Source organism: Triturus cristatus, chromosome 10 (genome assembly GCF_964204655.1).
Source record: "Triturus cristatus chromosome 10, aTriCri1.1, whole genome shotgun sequence".
In the NCBI taxonomy this organism is placed as follows: domain Eukaryota; kingdom Metazoa; phylum Chordata; class Amphibia; order Caudata; family Salamandridae; genus Triturus; species Triturus cristatus.
Window position 1 is genome coordinate 182,441,481 of NC_140593.1, and position 21,723 is coordinate 182,463,203.

The window sequence follows — 21,723 nt, forward strand, 5'->3', positions numbered from 1 at the left end:
GTAGCACTTGCTCGATTTTCCAAAGTCCATCCGCCAAAGGTATGGGCAGTTGTGTGTAGTGTTCACCCCAAAATATGCAGGCTTTGCATTTTGGGTATTTCCTAAAGCCACCCCTGCTGTGAGCCATGTTGCTCCCTGCTGCATTTCAGGACTGTTCAATACAAGATCATCCCTCATTGATCTTGCCCTACGGAAAACTATCAGTATATAGATATATATAATAAACAGCGCCAAAGGAAAAGCGTTTTTTACTTGCCTATATCTTTGGCACTGTTTGACCAATCTTGACGAAATTGTTAAAAAAAGTGTGCTCCTAATTTTAGTTGAGCATGGAAACTGTCAAATTATCTGTCAAGCGGGGGTTGAGCAAAAGGAGGTCGAAAAACATGCGTATACTATGTTAATTCCCATAGCTCCTTTAGACATGCCTACAGCCCAAACTGCTGAACGGAATTACACCAGATTTATCAGAAAGGTAGATGTTGATCCAGTGAAGCAACTTTTTGTGATTTAGTGCAAATCCATTCAATAGTATGTGAAATATTAAGGAAAATTAAAATGTGCATATATAGGGACGAGGAGGATCCGCAACCCCTCCTAATCTCAAGCTTGAATCTGATTGGCTGTCAACATTTCAAACCAGGAAGTGTCGGTAGCCATCTTGTGACTCGGCTGTAGTCGAGTCACAGAACAAAATGTAACAGAAAGAGCAGTGGGCAGGGTAGGAATATCCTGACCCCTAGGCCTCTTTGAGGGGTCCCACAGGGACTCAGCAAGGCTAAAAAAGCATAAAAGAATTTGACAGTGGTCACGGATGCCACCGAAAATAAAGAAAAAGCCATAATAATTACCCCTGGTGGGCCAGGTCCCTGGGGCATTTGCATAATAAAGGAGGGGGCTCATGGGCCCCCCTCTTGGGGTTTATCAATTCCCGTGGGACCACCACCTCCCCGGGGCTTATTTTTTTTTAAATCGGGGGCCTCTCAGATCCCCGTAGCCCTGTAGACCGCCACCTCCCTAGGGTCTTTTTTTAAAACAATATGAGGGCTGCATGGACCCCCTTCAGCCCCGGAGCACGACCTCCCCAAGGCTTTAATTTGAATGAATGGGGGGCTGCACAGAAACCCCCACATCCCGGGGACCACCACCTCCCCAGGGCTGTTCTTAAATTAAATGCGGGGAGGTGGTACAAACGCCCCTGCAGGCACAGGGACCACCACCTCCCAGGGGAAATTCTAAGAAAGCAGGGTGCCACACGGCCCCCCTCTAGGTGCCATACATGGCACTGGGGACGGCCACCCCCCAGGGCTAGCTCCTGCTATGTCTGGGGTGCCCACCCGCAGGACCTAGCTGTTTGCTGTGGTTTGGCAGGAGCATTATCACTCCCGCCAAACTCTAGCAAACTGTGCTCCACTGCTAGCAAGCAAGAGCATAAAAAATGCTCTCACTTGCTAGAAGCGGAGCAAAATTGCTTTCACAAAGAGGGAGCTGCAAGTTCAGCAGCGCCCTCTCCGTAAAAGCAATGCAGGCTCCTGCAAGAGGCAAGGAGTTAGCAGGGACCGTGGGGGCCTTGAGATCCCTGCGGGCCTCATCAGTGGGAACTGGGAGCCCTGTGTGAGACCAGGAGACCCACAATAGAGGCTAGGCCCCAGAGTATGGGGTCCCCAGGGCTGAAATTGGCCTGGGAGGGGGCTGCGAGTTCCCTCCCCTTATTTCCAAAAATAAAATAAATAAAAAAGTCCAGACCCTGGGGGATGGGGTCTCGGGGGCCAAAATTAGCCCGGGAATGGGGGCCATGCCTCCTCCCCTAATATAAAAAGTGGACCCTTTCTCCACCACCTTCCAAACATGCCTCCTGGCACACTACTGGTTGGGGGATGAAGACCCTTTGGCTGCTGAGGCTGCTTGGGGGCCAACAAGCCCGCCTGTTACCTCCAGTAAGTCCCACACAGCAGGATTGCAGACCACACCCCCATTCTTCACCACTCTGCAAACACACATCCTGGCACACAGCTGGTTGGAGGGTAAAGTCCCCTTGGCTAGGGAGGGTCCTTGGTGGCCAGCCACCCCCTCTCTTGCCTCCAGTAAGTCCCACACAGAGGGATTGCTGATATCATTAGTGATGTAATCAGTGATGTCATCAGTGATGTCACTGACCATGCCATGAATGATGTAATATGTGACGTCATCAGCAGTGCATTGCGGGGGCACGAGTTATAGTTAGCTGAACTAACTATAACGGCTGGAATGTCCACAACTAACTATAACGTCCCTGAAACCTATGGTTTTTTCAATGAATTTCTAAGATTTTTTAAATGCTAATTTCTAACTATAACGTGCCTGAAACCTATGTTTTTTTCTGTGAATTTCAAAGGATTTTTTAAATGCTAATTTCAACTCCGTAGAGCCTTGATCACATGATACGCTTTGAAGTCACATGAATGTTTAAATACCATTTTTTTAGTTTGTGTTTTTTTCTTCACCATGAATGTTAAAGTGACAGTGCTCAAAATAGTTGCATTACTTGAGTGCTCATATGTAGAGTTTGTTACATGTCGACATGAATACCATTACATTGGTTCCACCTTCATTTTCGTTTCATTCACAATTTTAAAGGTGTAGATGGATTTGGCATCTGTTTATCTACAGTCAGGTGTGCAAAATAGTAGGTTCATTTATATAAATACATAAATAAATAAATAAATAAATAAATACATATATATAAATACAATAATGCATGGATAAATAAGACATGTTTCATACAAATACAGATTTTAATATTCATAAGATCTATAAAAAGAAATGAGGAAAAATGTTAAAAACAATCATGGTATGAATACCTAATTGATCCCATTTTCTCAATATATGTCTCTTAACTATCGCACAACTTAGACAGGTGATATCTGTACCACAGGGATCTAAAAATTGTTATAGACTCCCTGTTCGGACATAAGACCTACTTAGCCAAGCCATCTTTTCACTCTACAGTTGTGTGTCTGGATCACCCGTGGGCAACTGAGCAAACAAGCATTTTTGTGCAAATTTGTGCAAAATATGTGCAAATCGCCATAAACTTTATTGACAAAAGCCTTTGTCAATACTTATTAAATATTTTAAAAAATGTCTAAAAACAAGATATAGCTTGTATCTTGTACCGACTTCTGTGTGATGTGAGGTTCATTTTAGCTGCTCTGTAACAGTTTGTAGCTCAGATATGTTACTAGTTTCATACAGAAAAGGAAAATTCCTTTTGTAATTAAATGAATACTAGGTTAGCAATCATGAAAAAGTAAAAGAAAGAGCGAGAACAGACAGAAGTGGTTATGAAAGTCAAACAACTTAGTTTGATTGGCATTTTACAAGTATGGATGCAGATCTTCTGTGACGTTCAGGCCGGTAGGATTTTTTGAATCTAATTCTAAAATGTAATGGGTTTCTAGTTGTTTTAACATTTTTTCTCTGTTACCGCCACGTCTGCTGAATGGAATACAATCTATGATGAAATATTTAAGATGTTTAGGATCTGATTGATGGTGTTCCATAAAATGACGAGCCACCGGATATACAGGGTCTTTATTGGTTATAGCTTTTATGTGTTGTAGAATCCTCTTGTGCTCCTGCTTCCCACGTACCTAAGTCCGCAGGGGCACAAGAGAACATACACAACATATTCAGTTTTACACAATAGGGCTTTGTCGATGGTATATTCCTGTTCACTAAATGCAGTTTTGTATGTTAATGTATTTGTGCCAAATTGGCACGCTTTACAAATTCTGCATTTGAAGAAGCCCTTTCTTTGACTTGACCAATTGCCTTTTGGTTTGTCTACCGGATTATTCTGTACCAACTTGTCACGCAAACTGGGAGCTCTCCTGTTGGACCTAGGATGGGATCATTCTTTATCAAAGGCCAATTTTTCTGAATAATACGGTTGATTTCCCTGCTTTGCTTGCTGTATCCGATTATCATCCAAAATTGGTCATTAGGTATTGATTTGGGTTCGGATGATATCATAGGTGCCTCTATGGTTTTGACTTTCAGAAGGGTATTCCTATCCACTAACCCACTTTTCAAAATTGCTGCATCTATACATTTTTTTGTGTACCCTCGTTGGAGAAATCGAGATCGACTAATCTGTTGGGCCTTGACTAATTCAGCCTCAGTACTACAGATTATTTTTAGCCGAATCATCTCCCCATAGGGGATACTTTGTATAAGGTGTTTGGAGTGCTGGCTAGTTGCATGTAGCACCGAGTTTACTGCTGTGGGCTTTCTGTGGATTTTAGTTTCAATTTTTCCCTTGTCAATGAAGACTTCTACATCTAAAAATGTCACCTTGTCAGCACTGAATGTCAGATGTAAAATTCAAATTAATGTCATTAACGTTCAGTTCATCAATAAATATTTTAGCCTCAGTTTTAGAACAATCCCATATTAAAAACAAATCATCAAATATCGCCACCAACATTTTACTTTTTGTTGTAGGGTGTCAGCGAAATTCCTATCGAGGACCAGTTCCTCCCGCCAACCCATATGGAGGCAGGCATAACTGGGGGAGAAACTGGCCCCCATAGCTACACCCCACAGCTGTTGGTAGACTGTGCTCTGAAATTAAAACAAATTGTTGTGCAGGCAAAAGTCAATCATGTCGATGAGCATCCGGTTGTGTGGTTCATACATGGCATCCCTATTTCCAAGATAATGTTTTATTGCCCGCAGACCATCCTTGTGATTGATGCTCCTGTATAAAGCGGAGATGTCCATAGTTATCAATAAATAACCCTGTTGCCACTGGAAATTCTGTATCTTTGTTAAAAAATCGCCATTGTCTCTCACATATGAGGGCACAGCTTGGACATTTTCCTGAAGGAAATAATCTATGTACTGTGACGTACTTTCTGTCAGGCTGTTGATAGCGGAGATGATTGGGCGTCCGGGCGGATTGATAGGATTTTTATGTAATTTGGGTATGAAGTAGATTACTGGGGTGGTAGGCGTGTTGGTCCTTAGAAAACCATATTCATCCTTATTAATTAACCCCAAGCTTCTCCAGGCCATCAGTCTGCTGTAATAGCTATCGTATGTTGCTTTTAACATTAGTTGGTCACTTCTACCGTAGCATTGTTGGTCTGTGAGTTGACTTAAGGCTTCTTTATTGTAATCTTCTTTTACCCAAATTGCTAGGTTTCCACCGTTGTCGGCATTCCTTATGATAATGTCATTATTACTTGACAATGTTTTCATTAGTTGTTGGTATTGGATTCTCTGTTTATTCTTTTTCGTCCTATGGGTATCTTTATTCATTTTTTTGACTTCAGTGTTCAAGTCCTTAAGTCCCATTATAATCTGCTCGTGGTAAACATCTATGGCATCTCTAGGCATGATTGGAACATAAACTGAACGTGATTTAAACTTGGTATCTACATTTGTGTCATCTGTGCTAGTTACAGTGATTGCCGCTTGTTCATTTTGTTCAGCGGTAGAAGATGCCAGTACTTGCATGTCTCTGAAGAGTGGCATATTCTCATTAGTTAATCCATAAATTCAGGGGGAACAGCTGAGGGGGGGCGATATAGCTGTGTTTTTTGCAGTGGTCTCCGATTTAATAAGTTTATATTTTTGGAGATTTAACTTTCTTATGGCATAATATAAATACATTTTAAACAAAAGTTGAGAATAATTTATAGTTTGAAAACTATATTCATTCTTTCTTTTTTTTAAATATTTCATAGAAGTCGCGCACCCTACGCGCACCGTACACGATGAGTGCATGCATCCTAGTAGAGTGCATTGTAGAAATCGCACTGGGGTGCGAAGTCTGCATAATTTGGAAAGTATGAAATATCTTTTAATTAATGATCAATAAAAGATTTGCTTTAAGTGTTTGTGTAATTTTATTTACAAGAGTATTTTTAAACTAATATTTTCAGTATACTCTGTACGAAAACAAATTTGCTGTGTGCGTGACGTGTGTGCGTAGTGTGCGTGACCCCTCCACGCACATATTTCTGGAGTCACGACTTCGGCATATTTTCAAACTTGAAAAAATGTCTATTGAAACTTTGAATATGATATTACAGTGAACAGTTTTGCTAATATACTTATTATAAGTGTATAGAAATTTTTATTCATAGTGTATAATCATGTGTACGATATTTTGCGGGTGCGCGATAGGTGCGTGACGGGTGCATGCAGCCTTCCCAACTTCATGTCAGCACAAAAAAAAAGAATCTGATTGGTTGAAATCAATCTCATTGTGAAAGAGGGAGGATCCATCATTCTGATATTTCCCTTACTTTTTGTCTTTCGTACAGAGAAGGCCTGTTTCCGGCTTCTCTTTATCATTATACCTTTTTTGTGTGTTTCTTTATTTTTTCTTCAACTATAGCTTCCAGTCTTGCTTCAGTTGATCCTTTGGCCATTGAGGAGGAGAAAGAGATGGCGCAGCGCAGCAATAAAAGAAAAGAAAGTATTGTCTGGGCCTTTTTCACCGTACCTGAGGGTGAAAAAAAGGTTAATGCAAAAAAAGTTACATGCATAATTTGCAAGGGAGTGCTGTCAAGAGGGTTGGAGAGAAAATATTCATGTGGTGCAAGCAGCATGAAGAAACACATGAAGACCATACACCCAGTTCACCTGGCAAGAGAGGAGAAGAGGAGAGAGTTAAATGCTGCAGCCGAAGAAGACCCAAATGCTCCATCTACTTCAGCACAGGTTCCATCTGCTCGAAATACCCCACATTTTGCCTGAATTTTTAAATGCTGCAGATAGTTGTATAAAGTGTGACACCAAACTGTGCATTGGAGAGCAGTGTGTCGATGTTATCTCTGCTGCTCTAAAAGCACATAAATGTTAATTATTTTTTTATAATGTGGTTTTGTTTTTGTTGGAGAGATAATTTCCTGATCTTCATTTTTATCTGTTGTTTTTAAATAAAAAACACAAAAAAAGTAAAAAAGGTTAACTACTGGTTCAAAAAAAGAAAAATTACTTAAGTGATTGTATGAGTGTATGGACACTGTGTGGGTGATTGGAGATTTGCAAGTCTACTATATGGTTATTTTATTAATGTTTGGGTAGTGGTAACGTGATGGTTAGTGCCTGGGTCATTGCATGATTACATGGTAGTGACTTGATCATTAGAGTACTGCAAGGAGAGTGCATGGTATATTTATAAGTGCTTGGGTTTTGGCGGAGTGATTGGATAAGTACATGGTACTGGATGGGTGATTGGAGAAGTGCATGGGTAGTAACAGGGCGATGGCTGGACTTCATGGGTAGTGCTTAGGGGATGGCGGTAGTGCATGAGTTAGTGCCTGGGTTATTGCATGAGTACATGGGTAGTGACTGAATAATTAGAGTCCTGCAAGGAGAGTGCATGGTGAATATATAAGTGCTTGGGTATTGGCAGAGTGATTGGATAAGTACATGGTACTGACTGGGGGATTGCAAGAATACACAAGGAGTGTCAGGGTGATTCCTGGTCTGTATGGGTACTACATGGTTAGTGGACTGCATAGGTAGTGCACATGTGATTGTAGCAGTTCATGTGTTACTGCCTGTGTCATTGCATGAGTACATGGGTAGTGACTGGATGATTAGAGTGCTGCAAGGAGAGTGCATGGTTAATTTATAAGTGCTTGGGTTTTGAGGCAGTGATTGGATAAGTACATGGTGATGACTGGGTGATTGGAAGAGTGCACAGGGAGTGACAGGGCGATTGCTGGACTGCATGGGAAGTGCTCTGGGGATTGTAGCACTGCTTGAGTTAGTCCCTGGATCATTGAATGAGTACATGGGTAATGTCTGGATTATTAGAGTGCTGCAAAGAGTGTGCATGATACATGTATAAGTGCTTGGGTTTTGGCAGAGTGATTGGATAAGGATATGGTGCTTGCTGGATGATTGAAAGAGTGCACAGGGAGTGACAAGGGGATCGCTGGACTGCAAGGGTAGTGCTCTGGGAATTGTAGCACTGCATGAGTTACTACCTGGGTCATTGCATGAGTACATGAGTGGTGTCTGGATGATTAGAGTGCTGCAAGGAGATGCATGATGAATTTATAAGTGCTTGAGTTTTTGGCGGAGTGATTGAATAAGGACATGGGGCTGGCTGGGTGATTGGAGGATTGCATAGGTAGTGACAGGGAGATTACTGGACTACAAGCTAGTGCTCAGGTGATTGTACCAGTGCATGTGTTAGTGCCTGGGTCATTGAATGAGTACATGGGTAGTGACTGGATGATTACAGTGCTGCAAAGAGAGTGCATGGTGAATGTATAAGTGCTTGGGTATTGGTGGAGTGATTGGATAAGTGCATGGTGCTGGCTGGGTCATAGGAGAAGTGCATGGGAAGTGACAAGGAGATGGCTCGACTGCGTGAGTAGTGCTTAGGGGATTGTAGCAGTGCATGTCTTAGTGCCTGGTTCATTGCATGAATGGATGGGTAGTGACAGGATGAGTACAGTACTGCAAGGAGAGTGTATGGTGAATTTATAAGTGCTTGGGTTTTGGCGGAGTAATTGGATAAGTACATGGTGCTGGCTGGGTGACTGGAAGAGTGCACGGGGAGTGACAGGGGGATTGCTGGACTGGATGGGTAGTGCTCTGGGGATTGTAGCACTGCATGAGTTAGTACCTGGGTCATTGCATGACTACATGGGTAGTGACTGGATGATTAGAGTGCTGCAAGGAGAGTGCATGGTGACTTTATAAGTGCTTGGGTTTTGGCACAGTGATTGGATAAAGACATGGCGCTGGCTGGGTGACTGGAAGAGTGCAAGGGGAGTGACAGGGGATTGCTGGACTGCATGGGTAGTGCTCTGGGGAGTGTAGCAGTGCATATGTTAGTGCCTGGGTCTTTGCATGAGTACATGGGTAGTAACTAGATGATTAGAGTGATGCAAGGAGAGTGCATGGCAAATTTATTAGTGCTTGGGTTTTGGTGCAGTGATTGCATAAGAACATGGTGCTGGCTGGGTGATTGGAAGAGTGCTCAGGGAGTGACAAGGGTATTGCTGGACTTCATGGGTAGTGCACTGGGGATTGTAGCACTGCATGAGTTAGTGTCTGCATCATTGCATGTCTACATGGGTAGTGACTGGATGATTACAGTGCTGCAAGGAGAGTGCATGGTGAATTTATGTTATGTTATGTTACTGGCTGGCTCCTACTCTGTCTGTTCTCTGTCTTTACAGCTCCAGGAAACCAATCGGTGTCAGTGCGCTATACAAATCATTGTTAACATAACATAACATAACACATGTGATTGTAGCACTGCATGTGTTAGTGTCTGGGTCATTGCATGAGTACATGGGTAGTGACTGGATTATTAGAGTACTGCAAGGAGAGTGAATGGTGAATGTATAAGTGCTTGGGTATTGGTGGAGTGATTGGATAAGTACATGGTGCTGGCTGGGTCATTGGAGAAGTGCATGGGTAGTGACAAGGAGATGGCTCAACTGCATGAGTAGTGCTTAGGGGATTGTAGCAGTGCATGTCTTAGTGCCTGGTTCATTGCATAAGTGGATGGGTAGTGACAGGATTTATTTTTATTCTTTCTTGTATTTCTCATATACATTGCTCCAACAATTCTCAGTAGTCCAATCAATTCATAAAACACAATTTATTACATAACCACAGCAAACGCGTTTCGTCCCTCTTGGGACCTCATCAGGGCTGTAAAAAGAAACATATCACTAATCTATACAGTCAGAGTCTATATATATTATTGTCCAAACACCTGCCTATATACCAATCTAAAATACGAGGCATTTACCCAAAACTGATTCCCATAATTATTACATATGGTATAGCCATTAAATCATGTGCTAAATACATACAATCACAATTTCTGTTTTTGGTGCTACTCCTTAATTTCTTAGTACAATATTCATAACCCATGAACATACATTTGTAACATTTGTAGTCCACTGTTCTTAATCATTATAATTATATATTGCAGTCTGAGCTGATCATCACAAACAACAACTATATATGATAATATATCACATACCTCCTGAATAATATTGCGTAAAAACAAATCTCAATCATGTAGGGATGCTAATATTCATGGAGTACCCGGTCTCATTTTGTAAATAAATTCACTTCTTCTTCTCTCAGTGCAAATTATTAAAGTTTTCTAAATATACAAAAAATAATATTTAATTAGTCTCCAATCTTTAATCTGAATATAATATCATTGCTGTTTCCAAAGCAACAGTGTTTCCTTAAATACTTAACCTTGTCCAAATCCAAGTCTGTTCCCCTTTTGTCTAAACGTTCTCCAATGAAACCAAGTATCTTTATGTGCAACTAAAAATAAAATGAAAGGAAGAATAAATCAATATTACCCCCTGAATCTATTCTATGGAACCTTCCAAGTATCAAAACGTTAATCCCAACGAGCATACCTCGCTATCCAAATCAATACGTTCCTGCTAACATCCACCGTTGGTCTGGTATTTCTGCTCGAGTACGTGTATTCCACCGCTACCTTTTAAATGAATAACCAACCAATCACAATCCCCGCTAGTTAACCTTTCCATTTGCATATTGTTAAGGCTGTTTCCTACCTGGTCCGCACACTGTCATCCTATCAATTTTAATGTACTGTCAGACTCCTCCTTATGTTTATCTCAATGCGTTTCCGCCTTCTTATCCTATCAAGTGCGTCGTTACCTCTAACTCCCATTTGCCCATGAACCGAGTACTGTTGTATGCGGTCCGCACGTTGACGGCCAACCAATCATAGGCGTCATTACAACAAGCTTATGGTCGTCCGAAAACCGAGCGTCGCTTAATTAACCGAACAAATTTCTGCCTCTTCGGCCTATTAAGGAGTCATTGTAACGGATTTGCGTTCGCCCGTAACCCGAGCGTAACTCAATTAACGTGTTTTGACAGCTTGTTCCATGCTAGTGGCCAATCACAAGCCACGTCACTATCGAGCATGTTGACTATTCAGTCCAGCACCCAGTATAGGTTAACTCATTGGTACTGTTTAAATGCTTGCTATGTCATAACTTAATGTTGTTATCATAAAAGTATATTATGACAACAATCATTGTTTGACTAACTCTATTAATTGCGCAAAGTCTCAACCCCAACATATATTAATTTCATGCTCATAAATTATGAACGAAAATATTTTCGTTGTTCATTTCACTAACTAGTTATCAAACTACTGACTAAATACTACATATATCCCGTATTATTAAGTACTCAGTATATACAAGTCTAAATTTAACAAAAGTCTCTGAAGTTCAATACTCAAATGAAATACCTCACACATACATAAATTAATGAGAACACTGTTGCTCGAAAACTACTATTTCCCATATCATAATTCTGAAATCTTCAATTGGTATTTTGGAGTAACTCAAAGCCTGACCGTAGCCACTTTAGTCACCTATTCAGGAAATAATCCTATAATCCTGATCTGGCATGATGAAAGAAAGCCTGCACCAACCCTGCAAAATCAAAAGATATCCCAATTAAGTCATTCCAAAAAATAATGAAGCTCATTGTCACTATTCAGTCCAAGATCCACCGATCTACATTGACTAATCCATCTAGCTTCATTCTGCCTTATCCTGAATTCCCAATTACCCCCTCTTTTACCAGGCAAACTTCTTTGTATGCCATGGAACTTGATATCATTCTCCCTAGGGTGCTTCTCCTTGATATGGGAATACAATGGGGATCTGATGTCCTGATTCATTATTGATCTCTTATGTTCCTGAATTCTAAGCTTCAAATTACGCTTTGTACTTCCCATGTAGATTTTTTCACATGTGCAGATTATAACATAAATAACTCCCACACTGTTACAGTTAATGAATTCCCTGATACAGTATCTTTTCCTGGTGTTATACTTAAAATCTTTAATTTTATTGATTCCTGAACTGCATACATTACAAGATCCACACACATAGAAACCAGTAGGCTGCTTTGGTAACCAATTGAGATCCACAGTTTTTATGGGTTCAACATAGTTTCTAGTTACCTTTTCTCTTATAGTAGTACTACGTTTGAATATCACCCCGGGTTTCTCTCCAATAATACTAATTAGACCCGGAACCCCTTTCAAAAGAGCCCAATTTTTTCCCAAGGCCTTACATGTTTAATTTTTTTGTGAACAATAACTTGTCACAAATGAGATTTGCTCATCAGAGCGACTCCTATCTTTCTGTACTAAGGAGTCGTTTCTCTTAACCTTCATTACTCTATCTCTGGCCTTCCTTAAATTGCTTTGATGATATCCTCTCTGAATTAAATGTTGTTGGAGATTATCCAACTCTTTAATGAAATCATTTTGTAGACTACAATTCCGACGTATCCTTATCATCTCCCCAAAAGGGCTCCCTCTGATTACCTTAATGGGGTGAGCACTTTCAGCCCTTAAAATAGAATTAGTGGCAGTACTTTTTCTAAACAATCTACTGCTTATGGCTTCTCCATCAATGAATAATCCCACATCTAAGAAGTCTATCTTCTCTGTACTATAATTCATTGTAAACATGATATTGAAATTATTATTGTTAAGATACTCAAAATACTCATTCAATTCCCCTGGACTCCCTCTCCAGATCATTAAAACATCGTCAATGAAACAGACCCAGAATAAAATATGATCCGTCCATGCAGAGGCACATCGGCCCCAGGCATGCTCCCACTCAAACCAACCCATGATAGGTTGGCATAAGAGGGAGCAAACCTAGAACCCATTGCCGTGCCCCTGATCTGGTGATACCATTTATCCTCAAATAGGAAAAAATTATTATTCAAGATTAGTTGACTCATTTCTACTAGAATTTCAGAGTGGTCCCTCAAACTGGCGCTACGGCTTCCCAAAAAATGATTCAGAGCCTGTAAACCTTTCCCGTGATCAATACAAGTATAAAGTCCAACCACATCCAATGTAACTAAACTCATGTCTTGTTCCCATTTGATATCCTGCAATTTGTTTAGGACGTCCTTAGTGTCCCTAATATAAGATGGTAAATTAGTCACTAATGGTTCAACAAATTCCAACAAGTGCTCGGTCATGCTTCCAATACCCGATATAATCGGTCTTCCTGGTGGATCAGTTCTAGATTTGTGCACTTTTGGCAGAGATATATAAAGGGGAAAGTAGGGTTTTTTATATATAGATATTTGAATTCTGTCTCATCTATCAATCCTTACTCTTTCCATGCAAATAATCTCTCCATAATATGTCTGTTAGTTTGTTCAATAGGATTAGAATACAGCTTTACATAACAACTAGTGTCACTAAGTTGCCTGTGAATTACAGAAGGTAAGTAAATTGTTCTTTTCCACCTGGAGTACCTGTTGTTATGGGGCAGTCCCGTACAGTGCAAACATGAGTGGAGAGGATGGTGTTTTCTCCAATTGTAGTGATTTGATAACATCTTTTGTGCATTGATAGACACCTAGGCAGTGATGTGCCTGCTCATTTGCACCTGTGTTGTTTTGCTAATAATAGTTCCACTTCACAAGACTAGCCTGCACTTGCTGTTCTTTATTAGCATGTAAAGGCTAATTGTTGTATTTTTTTAATTTTTTTTTTATCACAACAACATTAGTTGAATCAATACATATATAAATCCATGAGGAAATTCAGCCAATAATAAAAGAGATACATTATAAAAGGAAAACTAAGGATCGATATAGTGACATAAAAAGCTACAATTAATATCAAACGATATACAAACGTTACAAGCGATTCATATTTAATCGTGACCTATCTCGTTGTCTTCTTTCCAGGTATAGATCTTGCCCAAATACACTTTCCTAATTTTTTGTCCTGCGTCCCTTCCTTTTTTACAGCCCCTTTTCATGATTAAACATAGATAAAAGCTGTTCAAGCCATTGCTGAAAGATTGCAGGGAGCAGATCAAACCAAGCAGAGGAAATGCAATTTCTAACCACAACCATGGACAAAAATAAAAAAGGTTGATGTGTCCCTGTCGTTCCTTGGCTAACAACCCCCAATACCATTAATTTAGCTATAAATGTTACTTTTTCAGGGATTGAGCTAAACAAAATTCTATATCCTTCTTCAGGGTTTCTAGGAGCGGATAAGTAGAACATATATATATTATATCTGCTTCTGTACTATGACAACGGGGGCAGCGGACCCCAACTAGCCCCCCATTGGGCTATCTTGGTGAGTGCATAATAAAGCAAGAACATTGTTTTATAATGTTGTGCCTGTAACCTAGCCGAACACAAAATAGTGTGACCTAGTTTTAGAGAGTCTAAAAACTGACTCTATTTATACCTAGCATTTGTTTCCATTTCTCAAATTGCTTCTCGAGGTCATCCTGCATCAGTTGGGTCAGCCCCCCATATATCTTAATAATAGTGCAGCCCTCATGATCCCTTAATACCTCCATTTTAGGGTCCTTACAAAATCCTCCTAACCCCCCCTTACCTCTTAACTAAAAAGCTCTGTACCTGCAAATAGTTAAAAAAAATCTTTCTGATCAACCCCGTAGTTAATCTGGACTTTCTCAAATTACATTATTCCATCTGCATCGATAAGGTCCCCCACCCTCCAAACTCTTTGGTCCTCCCAGCGTGACATAACTGCATTATGGAACATCGAAAGTGCTGGGTTCCTGAAGAGTGGCGTATAAAAATGAATCCTCCCAAACCCTAACTTCTTCCTCGCAGCTACCCATGCACGAAATACAGCTGAGAGGGTTTTAAATCTAACCTTCTTGTAATAGCTTGGTTCATTGTATTTCAGGAACCAACTTTGAGCCTTGTCCCGTAATAATAATGCATTAATATCAGGTAACCCACCACTGCTCCATTGATCTATTAGCTTCTCCCCCTAGTAAACCACGCATATACTAGAGCACTGCGGCCCAATAATACATCTTAGATGTGGGACAGCCCAACTCCCTCTCTCCCTAGGGAGTGTCATATATCTCAAGGCCCTCCTTGTCTTCCCATGTGCCCATAAAAATCTATTGATCATCTCACAGGGATAGCCAGGACGGGTTCCCCAGCGGTCTACAGCGCCACGACGCCTCAGGGCAGCAGTGCGCTTTACAAGACACATACATACATACATACATATCTTCCTTCCCCTTAAACCAAGGATTTTCAATCTCCATCGTTATTGCTCTAACAAAATAAAGGACTTTAGGGAGAAAAATCATTTTAACAATATTACTCCGGTCAACAACTGACAGATGTAAATTATTCATCCTATCAAAATCCTTCTTCCCGTTCTGAATAACTGGGGCAAAATTTAGCTCCACAATTTGCTCCAGTTCTGATGTTATATTTACCCCTAGGTAAATCGAAGATTGTGTCACCCAGAGATCATCTAAGCGGACCGAGCTATCTTTTACTAGTTTTGTTTTATCCTGATTGAGGGAGTCCCTCGACACTCTCCCAAAGGTCCCGGTTTCTTTCTCAAGTTCTATGAATGCTACATGAGGGTCAGATGTGACTACCACAAGACCCAGAATTTTGGTGTCATGTCCTTGAAATTGAATAGGTTGAATTCTCCAATTAGCAGACATTTTCAGAATCAAAGGATGTATATAACATGCAAATAAGAGTGGGGAACAAGGGCAGCCCTGTCTTGTCCCCCTTGTAATCAGAAGTGGTTCTGTGTGACCTCTCATCAAGCAAAGCCGAGTGGCATGGGCCCTATACATTACTGGTATAGCATCGATGAAACACTTACCGATACCCACCCACTCAAGGGCCAGTAGCGGCTCCTGGAGGGAGTGCTGCGGGGCGGTGGGGCGGGCAGGGGAGGGGCAGTGTGGGGGGTAGTAAACTCTGGCATACAGCTGAACTGAGGTAAGAACATACATAAATAAATAAAACGAATTACATTGCGCACGCTGCAACGCCAAAAGGCGATGCATCGTGCACAATGTAATTTGTTTTATTTATTTATTTATGTACTTATCTCAGTTTGGCCATATGGTGGAGTTTACTACTCCCAGCGCTTTTTCTGCACAGGTCATTGTTCTAAATGCAGAAAAATTATTTTAAATCAACTGGTTAAAAGCAGATCATTAAAACTGTGCTTTCAAAATGTAAGTATGGAACCTATGGAAGTCCAGTATGTATGTGACTGTTTTATGCTATTTTCTTGCCGAATAGTTCCACATTTACATGTCAAATTAGGCAACCTTCAGTTGTAAGAGACACCAGATTCCTCTGATGGGCTGCTAAGTCCTTAACTTTCCACAGTAAGACACAACTTTGGCATTCCCACTTACTGAAACTCTTTTAAGGGCCTGATTATAAGTTGACTGGAATAGTATAATGGGATGGGCTAGGACTCCACCCAATTATAACTGTCCCTGTGTTCCTGCACTCAGATTTCCATTGAATCCAATTTTACCAGCTTGGAAATCCATCTGGTAAATTCACGGGAAGCTTTGGCTGCAAGTGTAGCTTGGACCCTGGCTCCTTACCAATCCCCTTCCATGTCATTAGGGGACTACGGACGACTTCCTGCTGCCAGCCCAGAAACTCTGTTGTACCCTAAGATCCTCCTCATCCTCCAACCTGCACTGGTCACTTGCTTCCAATTACCACCTTCCCAGAGGAGGTGGTAAATATAAACACATGTTTTCCTGGAATGGGGATACCACATGCAGGGTTGGACTCAACAAACCAGATTCATGTGCAGGATGCTAACCAGAAACATTATTTCCAGCCACATGGCACATAAATTTGGCCGCATTTTAACTAAGACCTTTGTGAGGCATTAGTAGTTGGACACTATCAGAGGATAAGATCTACAAATCCCCTCTCCCCTTACAAGAATCTTACATGCTTCCACTACCATCTCACACAAAGAGGACCCGAATCACAAAGGTAAACTAAGATCAAAAGCCTAAGTTTACGACTTTCGGTATTCACAAAGGTAAGTCATGACTTGTATCTTTATGTCCGCAGTTGGGCTGGGATCTCCAGACTTAAAGATGCTACTCTTAACTTACCTTTGTGAATACCTAAAGGTGTAAACTTAGAATTTTGGTCTAAGTTTACCTTTGTGAATACTGAAACTCGTAAACTTAGACTTCTGGTCTAAGTTTACCTCTGTGAATGCCGAAACTCGTAAAGTTAGACTTTTGGTCTAAGTTTACATTTGTGAATTGGGCCCAGTATGTTCCTGAATACCACTGTACATGGCCTGGGACACTCTATGAGATCAATTTGCTGGGGTCAGCCCTGAACCCAATTCAGGCTCAAGAAGGTTCAGACTCAAGAATAGCTATGTGGAATCTGTCAGGTTCCTACTCCATTCCAACGCTTTTTATTAACCAGTCATTCAACTTTTTGAACTGCAAGAGGGTTATCTAGAAATACAACAGCAGTGAATGATTGATGTAGCATACTTTGTGTTGCATTTCTCCAGGTGCAAGGGTGGTTATTTTATTTTTTTAGTTACTCCTTTGGTAAAAGCATCGCCCAATCACGTTTCAGGGCACTGCACACTGCTATTGTGAAAAATAAGACATACAAGTTTGACAAGGCATTGACTGCGGTGGCATAGCAGGCAGTTTTTAATGTAGTGTTGAATTCGTCATATTTGCATAGGTAAGTCAAATTGCAAAAAACAGAATGCTAACATATGGTGGAGGAGAGTTAACCTATCATCACCCTAGGATTCAGATTGGCAGAAGCAAATAAGTCTTATAAAGCAATAAACAAAAATAACAATTTTCAGAAATAGCCAAATTGTCAGAAAGTGAATGTAAATATAAGGTGTGTGAATTGTGATTTCACAAACTAGGAGCAGCAACACATTTTTCTTATATTGCAAAAATCAGCATTTTGACAAAATGGATATAGCCATCAATCAATCATTTGTAGAGCGCACTACATACCCGCGAGGGTCTGAAGGCGCTGGGGGGGGGTGCTACTGATCGAACAGCCAGGTCTTGAGTATCCTCCTGAAGGTCAGCAGGTCTTGGGTCTGTCATAGGCTCAGTGGGAGGGTGTTCCATGTCTTGGTGGCGAGGTGGGAGAAGGATCTCCCGCCGTTGGTTGTTCTTCGGATGCGCGGGACAGTGGCGAGTGAGAGGTCGACGGAGCATAGCTGGCGGTTGGAGATGTAGAAGGAGAGATGTCTGTTGAGGTAGGCTGGGCCGGTCTTGTGGAGTGCTTTGTGTGCTTGGATGAGGAGCTTGAAGGATATCCTCTTGTTGACGGGGAGCCAGTGCAGGTTTCTCAAGTGGGGGGTGATGTGGCCGTGTCGTGGTACGTCGAGGATCAGTCGCGCCGAGGCATTTTGGATGCGTTGTAGTCGTTTGATGAGCTTGGTCGGGGCTCCCGCGTAGAAAGCGTTTCCGTAGTCGAGTCTGCTGCTGACGAGGGCCTGGGTGACTGTCTTTCTTGTATTTGTCGGGATCCATCTGTAGATCTTGCGGAGCATGCGGAGGGTGTTGAAGCAGGAGGAGGAGACGGCATTGACTTGCTTGGTCATTGAGAGCGTTGAGTCGAGGATGATTTCCAGGTTGCGTGCATGGTCGATGGGTGTCGGGGCTGACCCCAGTGCCGTCGGCCACCAGGAGTTGTTCCAGGCTGAGGGGTTGGAGCAGAGGATGAGGACCTCCATCTTGTCCGAGTTAAGCTTCAGGCGGCTGATCTTCATCCAGTCGGCGACGGCCTTCATTCCTTCGCGGAGGTTGGCTTTGGCGGTGATGGGGTCCTTGGTGAGGGAAAGGATCAGTTGAGTGTCGTCTGCGTCGGAGATTATACTGAGGTCATGCTGTTGAGCGATGTGTGCGAGCGGGGCCATGTAAATGTTGAACTGTGTCGGGCTGAGGGAGGATCCCGGGGGTACGCCGCAGATGATTTCGGAGGTTTTGGAATGGAATGGGGAAGGCGGACGCTTTGGGTTCTGCCGAAGAGGAAGGAGGTGGTCCATTCCAGAGCCTTGTCTCGAATCCCTGCGGCGTGGAGCCGTGCGCGTAGTGTGCAGTGGCAGACGGTGTCGAAGGCGGCGGAGAGGTCTAGGAGGATGAGTGCTGTGGTCTCACCGTTGTCCAGCAGGGTCCTGATGTCGTTGGTGGCGGCGATGAGGGCAGTCTCTGTGCTGTGGTTGCTGCGGAACCATGACTGGGAAGGGTCCAAGATTCTGTTTTCTTCGAGGAATCGGGTAAGCTGTCTGTTGATGATTTTCTCGATGACCTTGGCCGGGAAGGGGAGCAGAGAGATGGGCCGGAAGTTCTTGAGGTCTCTTGGGTCTGCCTTAAGTTTTTTGAGTAGGGCGTTTATCTCGGCGTGTTTTTAGCTCTCTGTGAAGGTCGCGGTTTCGAGGGAGAGGTTGATGACATTGAGCAGGTGGGGTGCGATGGAGCTGCTTGCTTTGTTGAAGACGTGGTGCGGGAATGGGTCTGATGGAGAGCCGGAGTGGATTGTGCTCATGGTCTAGATGGTGTCATCGACGCTCACGCCATAGAGAAGACGTTGCAGAAAACTGCCTCGTGAAAGCAAGGGGGCTGTGAGTGGGATTTTACAGTAGGAGGGGAGGGTAATGCATATTATTGGCTAAAGGAGCATTAGTAGCATTTATTTGACCATGAAAGAAGACACACAGGAGAGTTGAACCACGAGAGCAAGAGGCTGGGGCTGACAAAAACTGTGAAAGAGAAAGACAAACAGGAAAATATGACTAGAACCTGGTTGATTTGAGAGAAGCACTGTACAAATACGCGCTTCAGCAGACTAGGATGCTCTATTAAAAATTGATGAGGGACAGAGGAAAACAGAGAATGGAAAAAGTAATTAACACAAAATGTAAGGCAACAGTTACGGTAGAATTGACAAGAACACAACTGGACACATAAGCGCAGCCACAAAAGACCTACCTTCTTAAGTGGTAAATAAAATGTAAAGAGTAAATTTGATGTGAGGAAAATATTATCATTGACTAAAGCAGTGGTTCTTAACATTTTGACTTCTGTGGAACCCCACTGAATCATTACTGGAACCCGGGGATACCCATTAAATCAGTATTGTAATCTTGGGGCCCCCACTAATTCATTATAGAAAGGCAGGGATCCTGGCTAAGCATTTTTGATGATTTGAACCACAAAACTATACACAAAAAATAGAGAAACAAGCATTCTTCAAACAAATACACAAATGATGAAATGTTTTATTTACTTCACAAATATGCAAAAAAACAAAGTTTAAATTTTAATGAGAAGGTTTGAGCTTTTTTTTCAATTGAAAACACTCATCGTCCATATTATATTCTATATGATGCATTTGCACGGCTTCTACAAAACAATCTGAGGATACTAACTTAATTGTTAACCACCACTTCTAAATTATTTCACATTTACATACCAATTAAACATTTTTAAATGTACATTGTGCTGCTTAATTTATCTATACATTAATATCGTGTTAATAATATTTAATTTTCTAAGCAATTTCAGACCCCATGAGAAGGCTTTGCAGACCCTCCAGGGGTCCCTGGACCACAGGTTAAGAACAACTTGACAGGAGAAACTTCAATGGAAATAACCTGATTGGTAGCAGATAGAGGAGCAGAAGATTAGGGATGGGTTGGACTGTGAGATAGAACATCTGAGGAGACTATTATAAGTATAAAGCGAGAGGTTAGAATTGAGAGAAAGACCCCTCTGAGAAGTTTTAAATCAGGGTTCAGAAGCGGGCAGGGACAGGGAGCAAATGAACTGAGGAATTCAGCTGTCAGGTTTTGGTGTTTCTCAAGAAGCATGTTCTTACAAAGTGATATAAAACTTTCAAAACAGCGGTAATTTTTAATATGAAAATTGAGGGTTGTTCTGTTTCCTGAGAACGATCTGCACATCTTGGAATTTTTCTTGAAAGGTGGAATGGTTCAAGATCTGCTGTCTTTTCAATAAAAAACGAGAATTTCTGGAAAAGGAATGTTTCAGGGTGAGGTATTTTGAAGTTTAAAGGTGCAGAGTGCATGGCGATCAGTTCTCATGGAGCAGTTCTTTCAGAAGAGCGCATCATCAATGGAAGTTATTTGAGACAAGTGCATATAGGGCGACTGTAGCCTTGTTTCTTTGTGTTCAAGAGCAAGCCATTCTAAGCAGGGAAATCTATTTTTAGAAGAACATTGAGGAAGGATTAGAAAGGAGATCACCATAGTCTCATCTTCCAGCCTCACATCCCAGGGCAAGAGGATATGTTTTCACTTCTTGAGGTTGTGAATATGTCCCAACAATCAGACCAACCGATAAAACAGCTTTGAGTTGAGCCGGAAACCCAATGATTTAGCTCTAGTGCCCAATTTGATAGTGGTATCTGCTGATTTTAAGGTTTCAAGTCTGAGGGGATCACCGGATAGGTCAGGATTAAAGTAAGCTGAACAAATTTTGTTTTCAATGCACTGTATGGGCTTCGTCAAAGTGTGAAGGAAATTATTGTTGATGACAACTGCTGTCACAGGTTCATTAGTATGGTCTGCCTTAAAACCAGATTGGAACATACACAACAGATCATTCTACTGGATGTGGTTAATTAGTTGGGAGGCTGCCCATTAGTCAATTACTTCAGCCAGAAATGGGAGTCAAGAAATAGTGGTAGTTTCCAATGCGGGAGGAGTCAACTTTAAGTTTTTTGAGGAGAGGTCTATCATTTTTAATTTGGAGAAAGATTGACAGAAAAGACACAAAACCATTTTGGAAAAAAGGTATTTTGTGTGGAGCAGGCAATAGGGAGAAA